At 46.2% G+C, this 19,434-nt stretch overlaps 1 protein-coding gene across 8 annotated transcripts in view; it reads left to right on the top strand.

Annotated features, from left to right (window-relative positions):
• TCF3 (transcription factor 3) overlaps positions 1-19,434 on the top strand; it is a 121,534-nt gene that overhangs the window by 12,733 nt on the left and 89,367 nt on the right. The window lies entirely within an intron of this gene.

Below are 19,434 nucleotides of genomic sequence, written 5' to 3'. Positions count from 1 at the left end.
GGTTCACTATAGAATAAAGTCTGTTGCATGCAGGAGAGTTTTGTTGCCTTTTTTCTACATATCCCATCTCCCTTAAATATGCTGATGAATTTGTAGATTGTTAAATCTCAGTCATTCCAATACTGATTAACTGAAGCCACCCAAGTTGTCTTGGAATGTCACAGTCATATAAACCTGGCTGTGCCATTGCTCTTAAGAAAACCCCCAAACCCACACTAGGATAGTGAAGCTCTGGCACCATATGCTGTGATTAACTAGGGTAGTCTGGGAAGTACTATTAAAATGTATTGTCAGAGCCACTGGAAATGGTTGATCAAGAAAATACTGCAGTCAAATGTCTTGCTGTTTCCACTTCTTGAGCTTTTTCCTACTGGGATTTTTCAGGATGGAGGGAGGCATGGAGTTTCAGGAGCTCCCAGAGCCAGGTGGTGAGAGATCTTTGCATAGCAGAGTTGGTACTGTGGTGTGCAGAAACCCTGCATTTTGGACACTCAATCTACATGAAGAAATGTTGCACAGGGATGTCCCCATGCTATTGTTCACAGCTCTCCTGCCCCTCAACATCAGCCGTGTTTGGGGCTCCCAGAATGTAGTTCAGTCTTTAAACAGGTTTTTTGAACCAACGTTTTTCTCTGTGTGGAGACTTTAAAAAAAAAAAAAAAAAAAAAAAAAAAGCTTAATTAAGTAATTTTGTTACAATGTGTAACAGGTTTTAATTTTATTCAGGAAGACAAAAACACAGTATGGTGTTTTTTATCTCCTAACAGCCAGATACCAGGGTCAGTGCTTCAGATCTATTTAGTTTATCTCAGCAATGAAAAAGGTAAGGAAGGATATATTGGAAGTGGGGGATGAAGGAAATAGAGCAATATAGGAAGAAAGTAAAGGAGAGGTATAAGTTAATACACATGGAAGTTGATCTGTCGTGAACATTTGTTTACGTCTCGTATTTTGCTGCTACAATAATCCACAAAAGAGACACCACAAGCTAGTTAGTGACAGAGCAGGCTTGCATTCAGTCATTTCCTGCATGACTGTTGGCTTGCCTACTTGATTTGCAGAGCTGCCCAGTTCATAACAAGAAGTAGGAGTGCTGGGGAAATAGCGCTCTTACAGTAAAGCCAGGCTGGTGGCTGGCGTTTCATTCACTCAGAAGGCTCCGTGTCGGCCTAGAATATATATATATATATATAATATATAGAATATATACAATTTTTTTTAAATTGAAGTTTAAAAGGGGCAGTAAGGGGTAGTAGCAGAGTCAGTGTCTTTCCAGTGTTGCTCCATGATGGGCAGAGCAATGCATGAGTTGTCAGTGGAACGCATAATGGCTGCTGAGTTTTCTATAGGGTCACAGCAGTGTCGGTGTCTAACTCGCATCTTGCTTTATAAAGTGCTTTGGGGTTATGTAGAGCATAGTTTCTCAACCTGTGGTACAAGGTACACGAAACACAGGCAGGGGGTACGCAGCAAAAAACCCATTGAAGGGAGGCAGGCAGCCGCTGCCGTCTTTTTGGGAAGCCCGGGTGGCAGCCGCCTGTGTCCCAGGCAGTCCCAGCTCCCAGGTGGGAGCCCGGCAGCAGCCTCCTGCACCCTGCGAGCTGGGCTCGTTGCTGGGTGGCTGCCACCCATGCCCTGGCTCTGAGCTGAGAGAGAGCCTCCCGTGCCCTGGCTTGAAGATGGGCAGCAGCTGCCTGCCGCCTGCCCACATCCCCGGGTCCCAGCCTGCGTGGAAGCCTCCTCCGCCCCTGCTCGGATTGGGTGGCAGTCGCCCACCTCCTGGGCTGGCAGCTAGGCGGCAGCCGCCTGCAACTTGCCCAGGTGGCCGCTCCCCTGCTCGGCTCAAAGCCCAGTTCCCAGAAAGCCAGGCAGAGAGCCCAGCAGCTTGCCCAGTCCTGGAGCCAGGCTCTACTGGCAGGTTTACTTGTCAATTTCACTGCTTTAGCTGAGCAGTGAAATTCACAACTATGACAGCCCCAGATTTTACTAGTATAAAAGTCTTAAGGGGGCCCACACAGTGTGATTTCCCCCAGGCCCACACCCCCCTAGGGATGGCCATGGGGAGCGCTCCTATCCACTCTGGGCCGCTAGTGCCTGCTCAGACCTCATAAGTTCCCACCTGTGTGAGGAGAACACCACGTGACCCTGCCATCAGGCCATAGTGACTGGCTGGCGTTGACCTTTGCTCCTATAGGGAGGAAGGGAAGGAGGGGAGAAACAGCAGGGGGGTTTGTGATCAGTCACAGCCACACAGCATTGCAGAACTCTCCTGGTTTACGAGAAATACAGTCCAGTGGTAAAGGGGAAAAAGATTGTATTTCTCAGAGTGGAAAATTGTGTGTTGGGGTACTTATTAAAATTTTCAGAAGTGAGGGGGTACTTGCTACTTAAAAGGTTGAGAAACACTGATGTAGAGTATGAAAAGAGCTCTATGGGAAAAACAAAACACCCACAATGGTGCTCTTTCGGTGAGGTAATACTGCATTTGGCCATCTTAACCTCTTACATTTCTAAGAACTTGATAGCAGTGCTTTGTATTTCCACCAAATTTAAAGAGGGCTCAGGAATATCTTGGCTTCATACAACTGTCTGGTTAGTGATAGCCCAGCCTGGCTCCTGCTGATGCGTTATTCTGCTTGCAACAAATAAAAGCTTTGCTATGAAATGGCTTTGTTGTCTTGAATAACAAAATTTGTGATTAAATTTGTTTCCCTTGTTGCTCTGTAGTCAAGGGAACATTCTAGCCTCAGGACAGTAAAAGTGAATGGGGTTCGGGGAGGTCCCCTTGTGGTTTCGTTCCCTTCCCCTCCCCCCTCCTTCTCTTTCAAAGTTTGTTCTGCACCTATTTGCTAGCAAGATCATGAGATGAGGTTTATTGTAGAGGGACTTGCTTTGATCAGGGCAAGTTCATGTAACATATTTGAGGCTGGCTAACCAGGGAGTTTTTCAAAGAGTTACAAGCTGGTGCTTGTAACAACTTTTAAGTTATAGTCTACTGAACAAAGTCAAATGCATTCTCCCTGGAGGGAGGTGAGTGTGCATCCCTTTTGAAATCTCACTTTAAACAACATTCGACCTCAGATACCTGTGGTAACAACACTGAAAGTCCATAAATTCTGTGAAAGATGAGATTGTCTCTTTAATTGGTGCTCTGGGTGAGTTGTTTGAAGATTTGATTACTTCATAGGGGCATGTAACCATTTATTAGGCCGCATTCTTAATGTGGAATTGAGGGTTCTTTTGGAAGGTGGCAGAAAGAAAGCCCTCTGCCTTCTGTAGTAGATCTGTGGATAGGAAAGTGACACTTTGTTCACTATTTAACATGCTGAGAAGTCAACTTGCACATCTCAAGTAAAAGAAGCTAAAAATTACAGTGACTGTAAGTTTTGAAGAGCTAAATGCAGTGTCTTCTATTGACATCCAGTCAAGAATTGAATTTCAGACTGATAAGTAGTTGCCAGCTCTATTCCCTGTAGTGGAGAAAACAGAAGCTTTTAATAGTTCAGTTGTATCACATTTTCATACTAAATTTATTTAATTCCCACGTTTGGATTATGCAGAAGTGTGAGTGATGGGTTTTTTTGTTTTTGCTATTCTGATATATTGTGAAAGGCAGACAGGAGGTGCAAAATATTTAGCATTGACATTTCTTTACTTAAGTTACTTACTTTAGGCTGTTTGATTAATTTATTTTACTTGTGTATCAGTTCTCACACAGCAGTATTGCAAAACATTAATTTTTAAAATGGCCAATTACCAGTCCAGGTACAAAATCGGCTTGTCCACATTTTACTGTGACTGTAATTTCTTATGAAAAATCCATTTGACTTTGTTTATAAAGGAAAAAAAGGTCAACTACTTGCTGTGGTCAAGTAGAATTTTGCTAGGCTGCTGCTAAATGTGTTAGGTGGGGTTAGCTTGAAAAATACTGAATTTGAGTTCTGTACTTAAAATGTATTTGCATCATTATTAATATAAACCAACTGCTGTGCATTCAGGAAGTTGAGGAATTTAGGTTACAATTTTCAAAAGTGCCTAAGTGGTGAGGCATCTAAATCCATTTTCAAAAGTGAGGTAGGGTAAGTGGCTACGTCCCATTGTCTTTCTCTCAAGTGCCTAAGTCACTTTTGAAGATGAGATTTAGGCTTCTTAGTCACTTAGTTTTCACTCTTTTTCCCCACCTTCTGGTACCCTGCCTCTGAAATAGAACTTTGGGGGGGGAGGCTTCCTTGTGGTTCCCCGCTTTCCTTGGTGCCAGTTCTGGAAACCCAAGGGACTGAGATACAGAAAGGGGGCTTAAAAATATGGAAGGGCTGGGGCAAAGAGGAGCATTCTTGGAGCTGGGGAGGAGGTGTGGAAAGGGGATTCTAGCTGCAGGAAGTAGCAAGCTGTGTAGAACAAAGAGAAGAGTAAATCTTCACACTTATCTCCATTAATCTAAAGTAACACCTCAATTCGGTCTTCAGGCTCTGATCCCCTCATTATGTTCTTGAATACGCATTCCTGCTTCTAGCACTCGCCTCACCTTTGCAGTTGCTTCTCTTACATCTCTGCAATCAGGGCAGAAACACTGAGACAAGGCTTTTCCTTTTTTCCTTTCCTCCCCAGTATTTGTCTTTCAAAGTTTTTATAACAGATGGAGGGGGCAGAGAAGGGGAGATCCTGATGCAGACACAACAGAATTCTAATCCAATAAGGAGAGAAGTGCTTCTGAAAAGCGTAGTGGAGGCGACCATATTATCACTCAAAACAAAGGTGCTTCAAGAACAAATATAAATATTTTTCTGGTATTTGGAGACAAACATGTTATAGTGTCATACTAGTAGTTCTGTTGTTATGGTTGAGAAGGCACGTTCGTTACCAGGGAACATAAAAACGGCCATACGGGGTCAGACCAATGGTCCATTTAGCCCAGTATCCTGTCTTCCAGTAGTGGCCAATGTCGGGTGCTTCAGAGGGAATTAACAGGACAGGGCAATTATTGAGTGATCTGTCCCCTGTCATCCACTCCCAGCTTATGGCATTTAGAGGTTTAGTACACTCGGAGCATGGGGTTGCTTCCTTGAACATCTTGTCTATTAGCCCTTGATGGACCTATCCTCCATGAACTGATCTGATTCTGTTTTGAACCCAGTTTTGGCTTTCACAACATCCCCTGGCAAGTAGTTCCACAGGTTGACACTCTGTTGTGTGAAGTACTTCCTTATGTTTGTTTTAAACCTGCTGCCTATTAATTTAATTGGGTGACCCCTGGTTCTTGTGTTGTGTAGGAATAAATAACACTTTTGCCACACCAGTCATGATTTTATAGACCTCTATCATATCCCCCCCTTAATCATCTCTTTTCCAAGATGATAAATCCTAGTCTTTTTAATCTCTCCTACAGAAGCTGTTCATCCCCCTAATCATTTGTGTTGCCCTTCTCTGAACTTTTCCCAATTCTAATTTATCTTTTTTGAGATGTGGCGACCAGAACTGCATGCAATATTCAAGGTGTGGGCATACAATGGATTTATATAGTGACTTTGCTATTTTCTGTCTTATCTATCCCTTTCCTAATGTTTTTTAACATTCTGTTAACTTTGACTGCCACTGTACATTGAGTAGGTGTTTTCAGAGAACTATCCACAATAACTCCAAGATCTCTTTCTTGAGTGATAACAGCTAATTTAGACCCCATCATTTTATATGATTATGTTTTTCCAATGTGCATTACTTTTGCCTTGAATTTCTCCTTCTGTTTTGTTGCCCAGTCACCCAGTTTGTGAGATCCCTTTGTAACTCTTTGCAGTCTTCTTTGGACTTAACTATCTTGAGTAATTTTTTATCATCTGCAAATTTTGCCACCTCACTGTTTACCCCTTTTTCCAGATCACTTATGAATGCCTTGAACAACCCTGGCCCCAGCCCAGATCCTGGGGGGCTGGAACTAGTGATGGGGGGTTGGCAGCACTCCCTGGCTGGAAGTGGTTTCTGTCACACACAGGGTTTAGATTTTTGTTCAATGGCTTTCAGCACCCCCACTATACAAATTGTTCCAACCTCCATTGCTGGGGACCCGACTATTTACCTTTCTCCATTGTGAAAACTGAGCGTTTTATGCATACCGTTTGTTTCCTGTCTTTTAAACAATTACTGATCCATGAAATGACCTTCCATCTTATCCCATGACTACTTACTTTGCTTAACAGCCTTTGATGAGGGACTTTGTCAAAGGCTTTCTGAAAGTCCAAGTTCACTCTATTGACTGGATCACCATTGTCCACACGTTTGTTGACACACAACCCCCTCCCCCCCCCTTGGCCGCCCGCCCGCCAAAGGAATTCTAACAGATTGGTGAGGCATGATTTCCCTTTACAAAAGTCATTTTGTCTCTTCCTTAACAAAATTGTGTTCATTTGTGTGTCTAGTAATTCTGTTCTTTACTATAGTTTCAACCCATTTGCCTGGTACTGGAGTTAGTCTTCCTGGCCTATGATTGCCTCTGGAGCCTTTTTAAAAAATTGGTGTCACGTTAGCTATCCTCCAGTCGTCTGGTACAGAAGCTGATTTAAATGATAGGTTACATCCCACATTTAGTAGTTCTGCAGTTTCACATTTGAGTTTCTTCAGAACTCTCGGGTAATACCATCTGTTTGGGTGACTTATTGTTCTTTAATTTATCTTTGTGTTTAGCTTCCTGGGGGGGGAAGATTTGCCCTGTGGGCTGAAATGTCTCTTGCTGGTTTTTCCACCTAGAGAAAAAAAATGTGTGTGGTGACCAAGACTTAGTGTTCAGTGAGGGCAAATGCAGGGTGGTATGCTTCAAGAAACTTTTTAAAAGGAAGGAAAAAAACCCACACAACCTCAAAATGCTCTTTATCAAAAATGAGGAAAAGGATGTAAGCATTGAAAAATCACATACTGAGTGTTTTGAATTGTCACATTTTCAAGGTTCCCCTTTCGACCATGAGGTCCAGACTCTTTTTTTAATGAAAGACAATATTCTGGAGAACAAGGAGGCAAAGATGCCAGTACACCGTACAGCTGTGTGTCAGCCCAATTCAAACCCTGCTCATATGGGATTATGTATAAATACTATTTGTGTTGCAGGATTGGGTCGTAAATTGGTAAAGATGTTGCCTAGCTAGTCTGGACCCTGGCCAGTCACCCCTGCTCCTGAGTCCCTGTATAATGTCTGTCTGAGTGTACAGTCATTAGATCACATGATCATATCAAATTCTGCTGTACTGGATAGGCAAAATTTTTGCAATTGGCTCACTGTCACAACTGAAAGCTTTCCAGGCTTATTGGGCTCCTTCCAAAAGGGGAAGATGGCTTTGGAAGGGGCCCAGCAGGTCTGGCAAGCATTTCTGCTGGACCTCGGTGCTGCTAATTTTAAATTCTGCATGCTCCGTAGGGGGCTGGGCTCCAGAAAGCATACCACATGTGCCTAAATCACACCTACACTTGTATCTGAATTCTTTTTAAAATTAATCTGCAAAACTAAATTTAATTAAGCTAATACCAGATGGATATTTAACACGTGCAGAAGTCAGGAAATTCACAGTTATGGCAAGCGTAACTTGCTCACATTGCATGTATGTGTGTGTAATATGCATAGAATTTAACACATACACTGAGCGGTTTTTTACTCTGCATGGCTTTTGCTGTGACATAAATTTCTATGACATTTTAATGCATCCAAAGGATGCCAGTGGGTGAGAGAAATTCCTTGTGTCCCAGTATTGCCCAAAGTCCTCAGCCGGGCTCAGAACCTGCCTTGTAGGAGCTGTACAAACACAAATAATTACAAGTTACTTCATTTCATATATGTGAAGAGGGGTGCATAACTATGGCTTTGAGAACCAGATTTTGAGCTTGGGCTTGTTAAATCTTTGTCATGAATGGAATGATGTCTCTCTGTTTTTAGGGTGTATGTAAAAGGAAGCAGCACTCTGCTGGGCCACAGATCTGCACTGAGAGTGGATTTTGGTGCTTATCGTTTACTGAATCAGGCCAGTGGGGCTGTGATGGGAGATATCACGTCCTCTGTGGGCTAATGGGAGAGTGTCAAGTTACTATGCCATTTCTCCTGACACATAACAGTTCTTCGAGTGCTTGCTCGTGTCCATTCCACGTCAGGTGTGTGTGTGCCATATGCACTAGTGCCAGAGTGGTACTGGAGTGGTATCTGTAGGGTGCCCTCAGTATCAGTATTTCCCCTCAGTGGTATCTGTGGGGCCAACTCTAGTGTCCTTTGCAGTGGCGCACATATGCACTGGTGTAAGGGGTGTTCCCCTCCCCCCCAGTTCCTTTTTACTGCCCGTGACGGGGCTGGAAGATCCTTGCCTTGGCAAGCAATATTACCAGTGGTTTTCATCCGTAGATTTAGTGTATATAGTTAAGTTAGTTAGTTAGAGTTGTTAGTTAGTCCTGCAGGGCCTGATCCCCGGACTTCAAACCATGTGCTTCATGTAAGAAGCCTATGCCTGTAAACGATCCTCACCAGGGCTGCTTAAAGTGCTTGGCTGAAACCCACGTCCAGGATAAGTGCAGGATCTGCGGAAACTTCAGTCCTCCCCTGCACGCAAAAGGACCGAGATATCAGTTTGGGCTCTCCTGATGGAGTCAGCTCTTAGACCTGACTCTGTGACCAGCACTTTAGTGTCGACTTGGAGTGCCACGCTGGCATCAAGTTCATCCCGGCACTGGTCACCATCCCTCGTGCTGAAAAAGTGCCAGAAGAAGTTGCACACCCAGAAGAGGACGCTCCCCCAAGAAGGACAGACAGGTAGCAGGAGATGAGCCAAGGCCTGCATCGTGCCGCTCGTCATCCCTGGAACTCAGGTTGCTACGGCCTCACCCGTTAGAGCTCCCAGTCCGCCCCAGCACCTTGTGGTACCATCCATGCCTGAAGCCTTTCAAGTGGCCAAGACTTATTGTCACGCCTGGTGCCACCCACTCCCAGGGAGGAGAGACTCCAGCATTGAGATCCTGTGCCGGGCAACCCGCTAAGAGTTCATCAAGGGGCAAGCCCACGATAGGGAGCCCCGCACAGACCCCAACGTCTCGTCACTGCTCTCCGGCATCCTGGCAGTCGCCAGGACCCCGTTACGGGTCCATGGAGAGTGGCCACCCGCAACCGGACTCCCGGTACCGATCGCCAGAGCCTTGACGCAGGTTGCCGAAGTACCATTGTTGATCCCCAGACGCTCAGCACCGATTGACGAGTCCTGGAACCGAGACACCCCACCTCCCGGCGCACTAGAGAGGGGGAGTTGAGGTTGGCACCGCTGTGGTTGCGGGAGAGGGACCCTTTGGATTCAGAGGGGGAGGAGATTGCTTTGCCTTGGGGCCAGGTGAATCCAGCCACAGCTGTAGGTTTCCCCTCAGCCTTGCCACTGGGCTTGGCGAGTGTTGGACCTGTCCCTGGTCTTGGATGAGGAACCAGACCAAGCGGCAGGGGCTTCAGCGGTACCCCTGGAAGAGGCTACCGCGGCCGCAGAAGAACAGTCGCCCGCTCCACCCTTAACTGCCTCACCATCGTCATGACTCGATGAGGCGGTAGCAGGCCCCTCCACCACGCTCCCGCAGAACCACTTTAGAACGCACCAGGAGCTACGCAAGAGGGTAGCCGTGAATCTGGGCTGAGGAGCTGACTGATCTCGCTGATGCGCTTTTTGATATTTGGCAGAGGCAGCCCCCACTGGAGTGGCCCTTCCGGCCCATGAGGGAGTTGTTAAACTTGTCAAGGCCTTATGGCAAACCCCCTCCTTTCTGCCCCCTACATCTAAAAAGGCTGAGGAGAAAAATATTCTGTGCCAGCTGAGGGGTTCGAATACCTGTACTCTCACCTGTCCCCAGGGTCGTTGGTGGTGTCAGCCACCAGTGAAAGACACAGGCAGGGGCAGTCAAGCTCAGCCCCCAAAAATAAAGATGCAAAGAAGCTTGACCTCTCTGGCAGACAGGTTTATTCGACTGCTAGCCCCTAGCTCCGCGTATCGAAGCAGCAAGCCTTGCTGCAGAGGTATGACTATAATGTATGGCATTCCATGGCCAAGTTCACTAACTCTTTGCCCAGGAGTCCAGGCAGGAATTTATGGCCATATTGGAGGAGGGTGAGACAATGGCCCAAGCCTCTCTACAGGCAGCCTCTGATGCAGCAGAACAATGGCTTCAGCCGTCTCAATGAGAAGGGTCTCATGGCTGCAATCGTCTGGCCTGTCTGCGGAGGTCCAACAGTCCACCCAGGACCTCCTCTTTGATGGCGCAGCGCTGTTTTCTGGTCAAACGGACTCCAGGCTGCACAGAGTAAAGGATTCTAGGGCCACACTCCACTCCTTGGGCCTCTATACTCTTTCTGCTTCCAGGAAGCATTTCAGGCCTCTGCAGCAGTTTTCGGGCCAGGCCAGGCCAGGAGTGAGCACTACAGGAAAAAGAACAGAGACTATAAGCACCGTCAAGGTCAACCCCTGCTGGCACTTGCCAGTTGGGCTCAAGCCGTTACCCACCCGAGGGCAGGCAGGCTTTTGAGGGTGCGCCCGGGGGCAGCCTAACAGGCTTGACCCAGAATCCAAACCTCCCCTTCTTTTCAAATTGAGTTTTACCCTACCTCCTTGCTTGGGTGGCTATAATGTCGGACCAGTGGGTGCTAAACACCATTGCAGTGAGTTACACCCTTCAGTTTTTCACTCCCTCCTTCCCAGCCTCCCCCAGCCCCGTCCCTCTCGTGGGACCCTTCTTATGAGCAACTTCTCATCCAAGAGATGCATGCTCTCCTATGGGTAGAGGCTGTAGAGGAAGTTCCTCTGAGAGGGAAAGGGTTTTATTCCCGTTACTTTCAGATACCAAAGGCCAAAGGAGGCCTACAGTCAATATTGGACCTATGTCACCTCAGCAAACATCTCGAAGCTGAGGTTCCGTATGGTCTCCCCGGCCTGCATCATCCCCCTCCCTGGATCCTGGAGACTGATACACCGCCCACGACCTAGAGGATAAACATTTCCATTTTTCATGGCCACAGACAGTTCTTACGGTTCCTGGTGGGAGACAACCACTGCCAATTCATAGCCCTCCCATTTGGTCTATCAACAGCGCCAAGAGTGTTTACAAATTTACCCTGAAACTTTGACAACTGGCTCATCAAGGGTCACTCAGAAGCTCAGGTCCAGCCCAGAATCACAGCACTACAAGCCACCTGCCAACAGCTGGGCATGCTGATAAATGAACAGAAAACTACATTGGTACGGGTGCAAAGGACAGAGTTCATTGGGGCAGTCCTAGACTCTACCCTGGCCAGAGCATTTCTGCCTCAAGCCAGACTTCAGTCCATGTCAGAGCTGATCGCCCAAGTCACAGCTCAACCCTTCACCACAGCAAGAGTTTGCCTCAGACTGCTAGGTCACATGGCAACGTGTACCCCACATGGTACAATACACAAGACTACACCTCAGACCCCCTCCAAATGTCGCTAGTGTCTGTTTATTCCCCGGCAAGACACAACCTGGATATGAGCCTCACGATCCCGCCCCGAGTACTTACCTCATTGGCATGGTGCATGAATCCTGCACATGTAGCAAGAGGGGTTCCCTTCATGGCCCCCTGCCCGAAGTATCTCCTTGGTATCGGATGCTTCAGACACAGGGAGGGATCCCACTTCGGCTCCCTCAGGACCCAAGGCCTCTGGTCCACAGAGGAGTTGACATTTACACATAAATGTCAGAGAGCTCAGGGCAGACCAGCTCGCCTGCGAAGTGTTCCTGCCTCAGATTTTGGGAAAGGTTGTATGGGTGCTAACAGACAATACGGCATCAATTTATGTCAACAAGCAAGGAGGAGCGAGATCCTTTAGCCCTCTGCCAGGTTTGACACCCACCTTGAAGCCTCACACCCGCCGAGGGTCAAGAACACGTTGGCAGATCACCTCAGCAAGTCGTCCTCCTCTCACCACAAGTGGTTCCTGCACCCAGAGGTAGTCAAGGTCGTCATCCAAAGGTGGGGACTTTGCAACCAAGCAGAACAAGAAGCGTCACCGTTTCTGATCCCTGCAAGGGCTGAACAACTGCTCGCTTCTTGATGCATTCCTTCTGCAATGGTCGGGTGGCCTAATGTATACCTTTCTACCGATCCCTCTCCTCCACAAAGTTCTAATAAAGGTCAAGAGTGACAAAGCACAGGTCATACTGATCCTTCCAGCATGGCCCTATCAACACTGGTTCAGCGTGTTGCTGGCCATGGCGGTTGTAGCCCCTTGGGCACTCCTGGATCATCCAGACTTGATTTCACAGGACTAAGGTTGATTGCTGCATCCAGATCTCTCCTCTCTTTACATCTGACAGCATGGATGCTGCATGGTTAAACCTTGAGGAGCAGGTTTGCTCCACTCAGGTGCAGAAAGTTCTGCTGGAAAGCAGAAAACCCTCCACTAGAGCTACTTACCTGGTGAAGTGGAAATGTTTCTCCTGCTGGGAGGCTGAATGGAACCTTTCCCCGATTCAACTGCTGTTTACATACACTCCATTCTGGACTACTTACTTTACTTGAAACGTCAAGGCCTGATATCGGCAATCAGGGTACACCTGGCAGCCATCTCGGCCTTTCATCCGCATATCCAGGGCAGATCAGTCTTCTGTCATGAGATGATGGCCAGATTCCTGAAAGGCTGGGAGTGACTCTTTCCTCAGGTCAGAGACCCAGTTTCCCCCATGAGACCTCAACCTAGTCTTGTCGAGACTTACTAGGCCTCCCTTTGAGCTCATGGCATCTTGCTCTCTTCTTGTTGTTGTTGTGCAAAGTTGCCTTTCTTGTAGCAATTACTTCAACAAGATGAGTTTCCAAAATCCAAGGTCTAACATTGAAACCTTTCTCTGTTTTACGAGGATAAAGTTCAGCTGCGCCCTCACCCCGCATTTCTACCTAAGGTGGTATCGCAGTTTTATGTCAACCAAGGCATCTTCCTGGCAGTCTTTTTTCCAGACTGCTGTAGTGAGGAGAGACGTCTGCATGCATTGGACGTCAGGCAAGCACTGGCCTACATTGAAAGAACTAAGTCCCTCCGGAAACCCACTCAATTCTTCTTTGCAGTCGTCAGGTGAATGAAGGGTTTGCCAGTCTCATCACAAAGGATTTCCTCCTGGATCAGCACCTGCATCTGCACTTGCTACGAGCAGGCATAGGTCGTTCCTCCTGCCACTCTGACAGCCCATTCAACAAAAGCACAGGCTCCGTCAGCAGCTTTCTTAGCTCAAGTTCCAATACAGGACACTAGCAGGGCTGCGACGTGGTCTTCTGTTCACACCTTCATGTCCCACTATGCCATCACGCAACAGGCCCAGGACAATGCGGGCTTGCTCGTGAGTCACCTGACATGGAATGGACATGAGCAAGCACTCGAAGATGGAAAAAATGGTTACTAAACTTCTGTAGCTGTTATTCTTTTGAGATGTGTTACTCATGTCTATTCCAAGATCCACCCTCTGTTAGATTTCCGGCAAGAAGGAACTGAGACGGAGGCGGGCTGGTAACGCCCCTTATACCGGCACACATGTGCACCACTGCAGGGGTCGCTAGAGCTGGCCGTATGGATACCACTGAGGGGAAAAAACTCCAGCACTGGTGCATGTAGCGCGCACACACACCAGACATGGAATGGACATGAGCAACACATCTCAAAGAACAACAGTTACAGAAAGGTTAGTAACCGGTTTTCCCCTCAAACCAAATGAGGTCACTTTAAATTGGCTGCTGCTTCTTTCCCTGGTGCTCAGTCGTTTACATAGCTCCTCAGTCTGCCCTGAGTCTGTTCTACCTGCACTTCATGCAAAAACCCCTGGATTCCATCCTTCCATGTTCTTGCTGAAGCTCAAAAATCCGTAATGGGTCTCCCTGTTGTTAGTCCGGACCAGAGGTACTATTGCATCCTGTGTTGCCAAGTGGCCACACATCTTGCCCACGTCTCTTCAGATCAGGTTCTCAACCTGTTGGGTTGTAGCCAGCCTGCCCTTCCCCACATTGCTAAATAATAGAGGGGCTCCAGCTAAATGGAAAAGGAGGTGAGGTCTCTGATACGGAACTGTAGTACAGTTCAGAACCACTGGAGTACGTTGTATCTTCTGGCAGAAGAAAGGCTGGCTGTATTTCTGATACTGTTATGTTCTCGAACCATTCATCACCGTAGTATCTGAGCGCGTTGAGCAGGGTGACTAACAGCTATATAATTTTCTCTTCAGCTGCCACGTCTTCCCCAGGATGTGAACTAGCATCGTAGGCTGGAGCCTACAGCTCAGTCACCAGAGCAGCTGGATGCAGGCAGTTCTGGGAGGCTAATGGGAGAAGTGGCAGCTTGCCTTGGGATGCACTTTGCGCCAATCCTTTTCCAGCATGGAAAGCGCTTGAAGCCACACCGGTGAATACCCATTGGCTGCTTTGCATCCACTTCTCTGCTGTTCGGGGCAGGAAGCGCAGGAGACTTATTTCCCCAGAGAAATTAAACTTTAAAAAGTGGACGTTTGTGTTCATGTAACCACTGCTGGTGTTCAAGAAAAGGTAACAAATATTTGGGCCCCGACCCATCTCCATGCCAGGGAGTTTGAAGAGTTCTTGTGAGGCGCAATAAGGCAACAGTGGGTAGTTCCAGCATGCGTGGATGGGGGATGAGAGTGAATGGCAGGGACCCGTCCCTTACCCTTCCATTACAGATAGTGTTCCACAGTACTTTGGAAGTCTTGATTAGCACATTAGCTTTAACAATCTGAGTTCTATATGCCATGGAGAGGAAAAAAGATACTGTACTCCTTCAGTGTTGACCTAAAATTTAATTAATTTTGTTGCCAAATGAGGCATGAAATGCAGTATGAAATATATAGCAGTGCTGAATGCTTAATTGTATGGGGACTGGAAAATGTAGCAAGTGCTGAGAGTAAGAGATCACCTGAGGTAAACATGGGCACAATGTTCTTACGATGTTTTCTTTTAGAGTGCCAGGTGTCCAGAGGACTTTGCCTGCCTTCAGCTGGCAGTGGCCCAGTAGAGAAATAGCTCTGGTTGGAAGTGTGGCCCAGTTAGTAACGGGCTTCCCGTGCACTTTAGCTGAATGAAGGTTTGAGTTACAAGGAGAGATGGGGCCTGTTGACGTGGAGAACCTATTTATGATTTACTATTTGTATTATTGTAACGTCTAGATCAGTGGTTCTTAACCTTTCCAAACTACTGTACCCCTGAAGCCTGAGTCCCACCCCCACGGGGCTGAGGCATGTAACTTAGTTTCAAGGCGCCCCTGTGGCTACAGGCAATTGCCTTTCTTGCCACCCCGAATACCAGCTCTGCACTTGCGACCCCTCTAAACCCCCAGGTTGAGAAACACTGGTCTAGATGCCCCAGTCATGGCCTGGGACCCCCTTGTGCTAGGTGCTGTACAGAATTAGAAGCACAAGAGCTATTCTGCACTAGCTCCCTGTGGAACCCTGTTATTCCACGCTGAGTGTCTGTGTGGTTCAGCTTCATCTGCTTCCAAAGTGGATCCACACACGCTTTTATTCCACAGTAGCTATTTCCCTGTGTAGATGAGCCCTAGGGCTCTTTGGCAGTGCTGATGACTTGATGCAACCAATGCAACAAGGGTTGAGAGTGGAGGGTGTGCTGCATTTCGGTGGTACCATCTTTGGGTGAGAAGTTAAAGGCAAGGCAGAATGACTAAACAGTTTTCCATCTTTTGAAGCATGCTGGGCAGTCTTGGCAGATGCAAGGTTGTGTTCTTATTTCTACATCTTTGCCATTGCATGAGGCATTGTCCAGGCAGATGCTCACTTGCATTCTGATGTACGGCTTGTCTGCACACACACACTTGCTCAGTCTTATCTACGTGTATGTTTTTAAGCCAGTTGAAACTCATGCGACCCACTGTGTGGAGACTTATTTCAGTTTGAGTGGCTTATTTCATCTTAGCTAAAATTAACTGGGAATAAATTTAAACTAAACTCTTGAACTGAAATAAGTGGGTTTACACAGGGGTTTGTACCAGTCTACTAATTTGGTTTAAAAACATATATTTAGTTAAACCAGTACAACTTCCTGTGCAGACAGTCTCTTACATTGGCTTAATTTGAGTCAATTTGGGAACAGGTTTAAGCTAAATTCATTTTGAGTGTCCACACAGCCTTTTGCACCAGTTTTACTAAATCGGGTTAAACTTTCCCTGTAAGTTACAAACGGGTGCATCTTCTGCATGTAGACAAGACCAAAAGTGTTCTGTAGCCAACTTGGGTCTGGCCTTTTCTCTGTACTTAAGGAAGGTGGAAGCAGCAGACTCCTCTCCATGGATGTTGAGGGCTTGGCACATCATCTATGCTAGAGAATCTTGACTGATTGGTCTTTTTATGGGGACCTGGAGAAGGTGTGTGACCTCTTCCCCCTCTCCTGTTGCTGCTTTGTGATGTATAAAGAAGGCCTAACATGTAGTGAGTTTTTTGGAGTGTTCCTTATTTTACATTAGAAAGTCTAGTCTTGCCTGCCCTGAAAGACTTTATGGTGCTGGAGAGCTAGTGAAGTAACATCATAAAGAGAGCTGAGCAACTGGGGGGTGGCATGCATAGGCTGTCTAGAACTTTGTGAAGATTTTTGTTAACACCTCTTTGACTTCAGTGCGGGCATTTTGGGGGAAGGATGACTTTGCTGAAAATTCAGTGCTCCCTTTTGTTTAAGGAGGGCGAGCACAGTGTCCACACTCTGAGATTTAGCTAAATCAGGGAAGGTCAGATGTGATATTCCTGATATTTTGGAGGTAAAAATAAGCGCAGAGAGGAAAAACAAACAGAAACCAACCCTCTTGGGTTGCCTTTAAATGTCTTAAAGACATGTAAAAGAGAGTGTAAACCTACTTTTTTTTTTTTTTTTTTTTTTTTTTGGCAGGTTATCTTTAAATCAACCTGTAGCTTATACTCAGAAATGTGGCTGGGGGATGGTAAATATGTTTTGTTTTTGTTTAACATTCTGCTCAGGAAATTTCTTTTAAAAACAAACAACCAACCAAACACTTATTTCAGTGTATTTAGGAGAAAAATTTGGCGAGAGGAATTGTGAAAAATATTAATCCTTGAAATTATTTTCATTCTGCAGGTTTCAAAATGGAATGACTTAAAAACATTTATGTATAAATTTATGACTATTTAAGTTTCACTGAATTTTTTTCAGCCATCCGCCGCCAACCTTTTAATTTATTTCCTATATGACTCTGCAACTTTTCAAAAGTTGAGGAAGTTTTCAAAAGTTAGTGGTGGTAAAAGGAAAAAATGAGAGAAGGGGAGGGAGCAGGAACTGGCTATCTCTTTACTTCCAAATTAAGTTGAACTTTTTAAAAAAAAATAAAATAAAACTAGCATTTCATAGAATTTTTGAGCTGGTAGAAAAAATTCATTTGAAAAATTTCAACCTCTGTTTGGAGGGCATAAACTTGCCTGGAAAATCTATCTGTGCTGCTTCCTTTATCTTGTCTGCAGAGCCAACGGGTGGCTTCTGCAAACTGCATCATCTACTCTAAAATGTAACTGTCCAAAATGGCACCCCCACTCTCCCTATTACCTCTGTTGGCTCGGCACATCAGTAAGAGCATGAGCTGGGTCCTTTCTGGGTCATTTATCATTCCTTAGCTGAGTTCCCAGGCCCAATACTACCAATAAGCAAACCCCAATGTGTCCAAGGATATAATTTTTATCATCCGTGACTGTGCACAGCAAGAAAGAATGCCCTAGGATTTGGAAACTGAGCTCTGAGTTTGCAGGAGTGTCAGATGCTCACTGAAAGGCCTTGCGTAGTAAAACACTGGAACCTCGCAAGGCTGTTTTTAGAGTTGCTTTTCTGAATAGAAACCACTCTTCTGAGGCTTTCCTACCAAATGTTTGGACTGACTGTATATGTTTTCTGAATCATGGTATTTAATTACACACTGCTCTGAATCTTTCCTATGGGTGGAGAGGTAGAATGCCTACCTTTACCTTAATCCTTTGGATCACAGATTTTTCTGGTCTGAAAACCCTCCTTTCCATGGTGGGTGATGATCCTGCCTATCATGTAGGTGACGTCAAAAATGAGGGCAAAGAATGGGCTAGCCTTTTGCCCAAAAAGAGAGAACGGGCTTCAGTTCTAGCATGCTTGTAAATATCTATGGGTGCAATAGACAAAATGGATCCAGTAGGCAGCCCATCATCAGAATGGCAGCTTCAATGGTTAAGAACAGAAGTTTTGGAAAGAGAATTACCAGTTTTGCCAGTAGCTTTTTTGGCTCCTGGACTATGCCAACATGGCCTATAGCTCTTTAATGTGGCTGTTCCCTTGCCATCACTAAATGCATAGTAGGAGGTGGCAGGGAGGGTTAACCTGTCTTGACTGATGAACAAGATCATGGAAAAATGCAGTCACTAGGATGGTGAGTACACAATCATTTTCTAGTGGAAGGAAAGCATGGAATTGCCGGTCTCTGCCTCTGCTGTACTATTTTTTTTTTTTTTTAAAGTGAGGTGGTCTCTCTTCCAAAGGCTTGTTAACGCCCTATTAACATTGTTATACAAAACAGCAGTATACCATTTAATTAGGAAAAATAAGTACTAACCTCTACCATATGTTGCTCTTCTCCTGATATTTGCATTTGAAAGTCCGACTGAATTTCAATGTGGAACTGGATTTTATCCAAATGAATAGCCTCCAAGTCTGGATTTTTGTGAGAAAATAAATTGCCTTCCCTATCAAATTTGGTATCTTGATTTTAAAAAAAAAAAAAATATTTAGCATTTTGATTTATTTTTTAAATGCATTTAGCAAGAGCTCCTCGTTCCTGCAGCTGCAACTCGGTTTCTTGCACCTTTGTTGTCCACCCTAAAACTAACATGTCTAGCTGTGTGGCCAATCCGACGTTTTATGATATGCAAAGAGGAAACTTCACAATTCCGAAGAAAGGAATTGACATTTTGTCTTAAGTAGGGCATTTTCAGTGGCAAACTCTCTTAAAGCAAAACTCCATGTCCTGGTTACTATGAGATTTCCAGCATTTTCTTGATTTGGAGGTTGGGGGGAGTGAAAGGTCTAATCTACATTACATAGCAACAGCCAGAGCAGTAGTGCAGAAAGCCACTGAAGCTTTAACCACCCTGTATTCTAGACCTGCCCTGAGCCCAGGGCTGAGTAATGCATCTGTGCTGGTACCAGCGGCGGACCGGCTGGGAGGGGGGAGAGAGGCCTCCGGGCGCTGGCCTGGGGGGCAGCACTGGCCAGGCCCTGCACGACACGCAGGGGGTGGGGGGCGCAGGAGGCTCTAAGCGGGAGAGGCGTGTGCTACGCGGTAGATAAGTGCAGCGGGGACGGGGGGCAGGGGGAGGGACGCCATTGGCATGAGAGCCAGAAAGTCCCTGGGGTGCAGGAGGAAGAATGTGGTGTGTGTGTGTCTCCTCCCTCTGCTCCCCGCAG

This window comes from Emydura macquarii, unplaced genomic scaffold, assembly GCF_026122565.2.
Source record: "Emydura macquarii macquarii isolate MOO-44397 ecotype Brisbane River unplaced genomic scaffold, CSIRO-AGI_Emac_v2 contig_306, whole genome shotgun sequence".
NCBI lineage: Eukaryota > Metazoa > Chordata > Testudines > Chelidae > Emydura > Emydura macquarii.
Note: the sequence above shows the minus strand (reverse complement) of the source record. Positions and strands in the feature narration are given on the sequence as shown.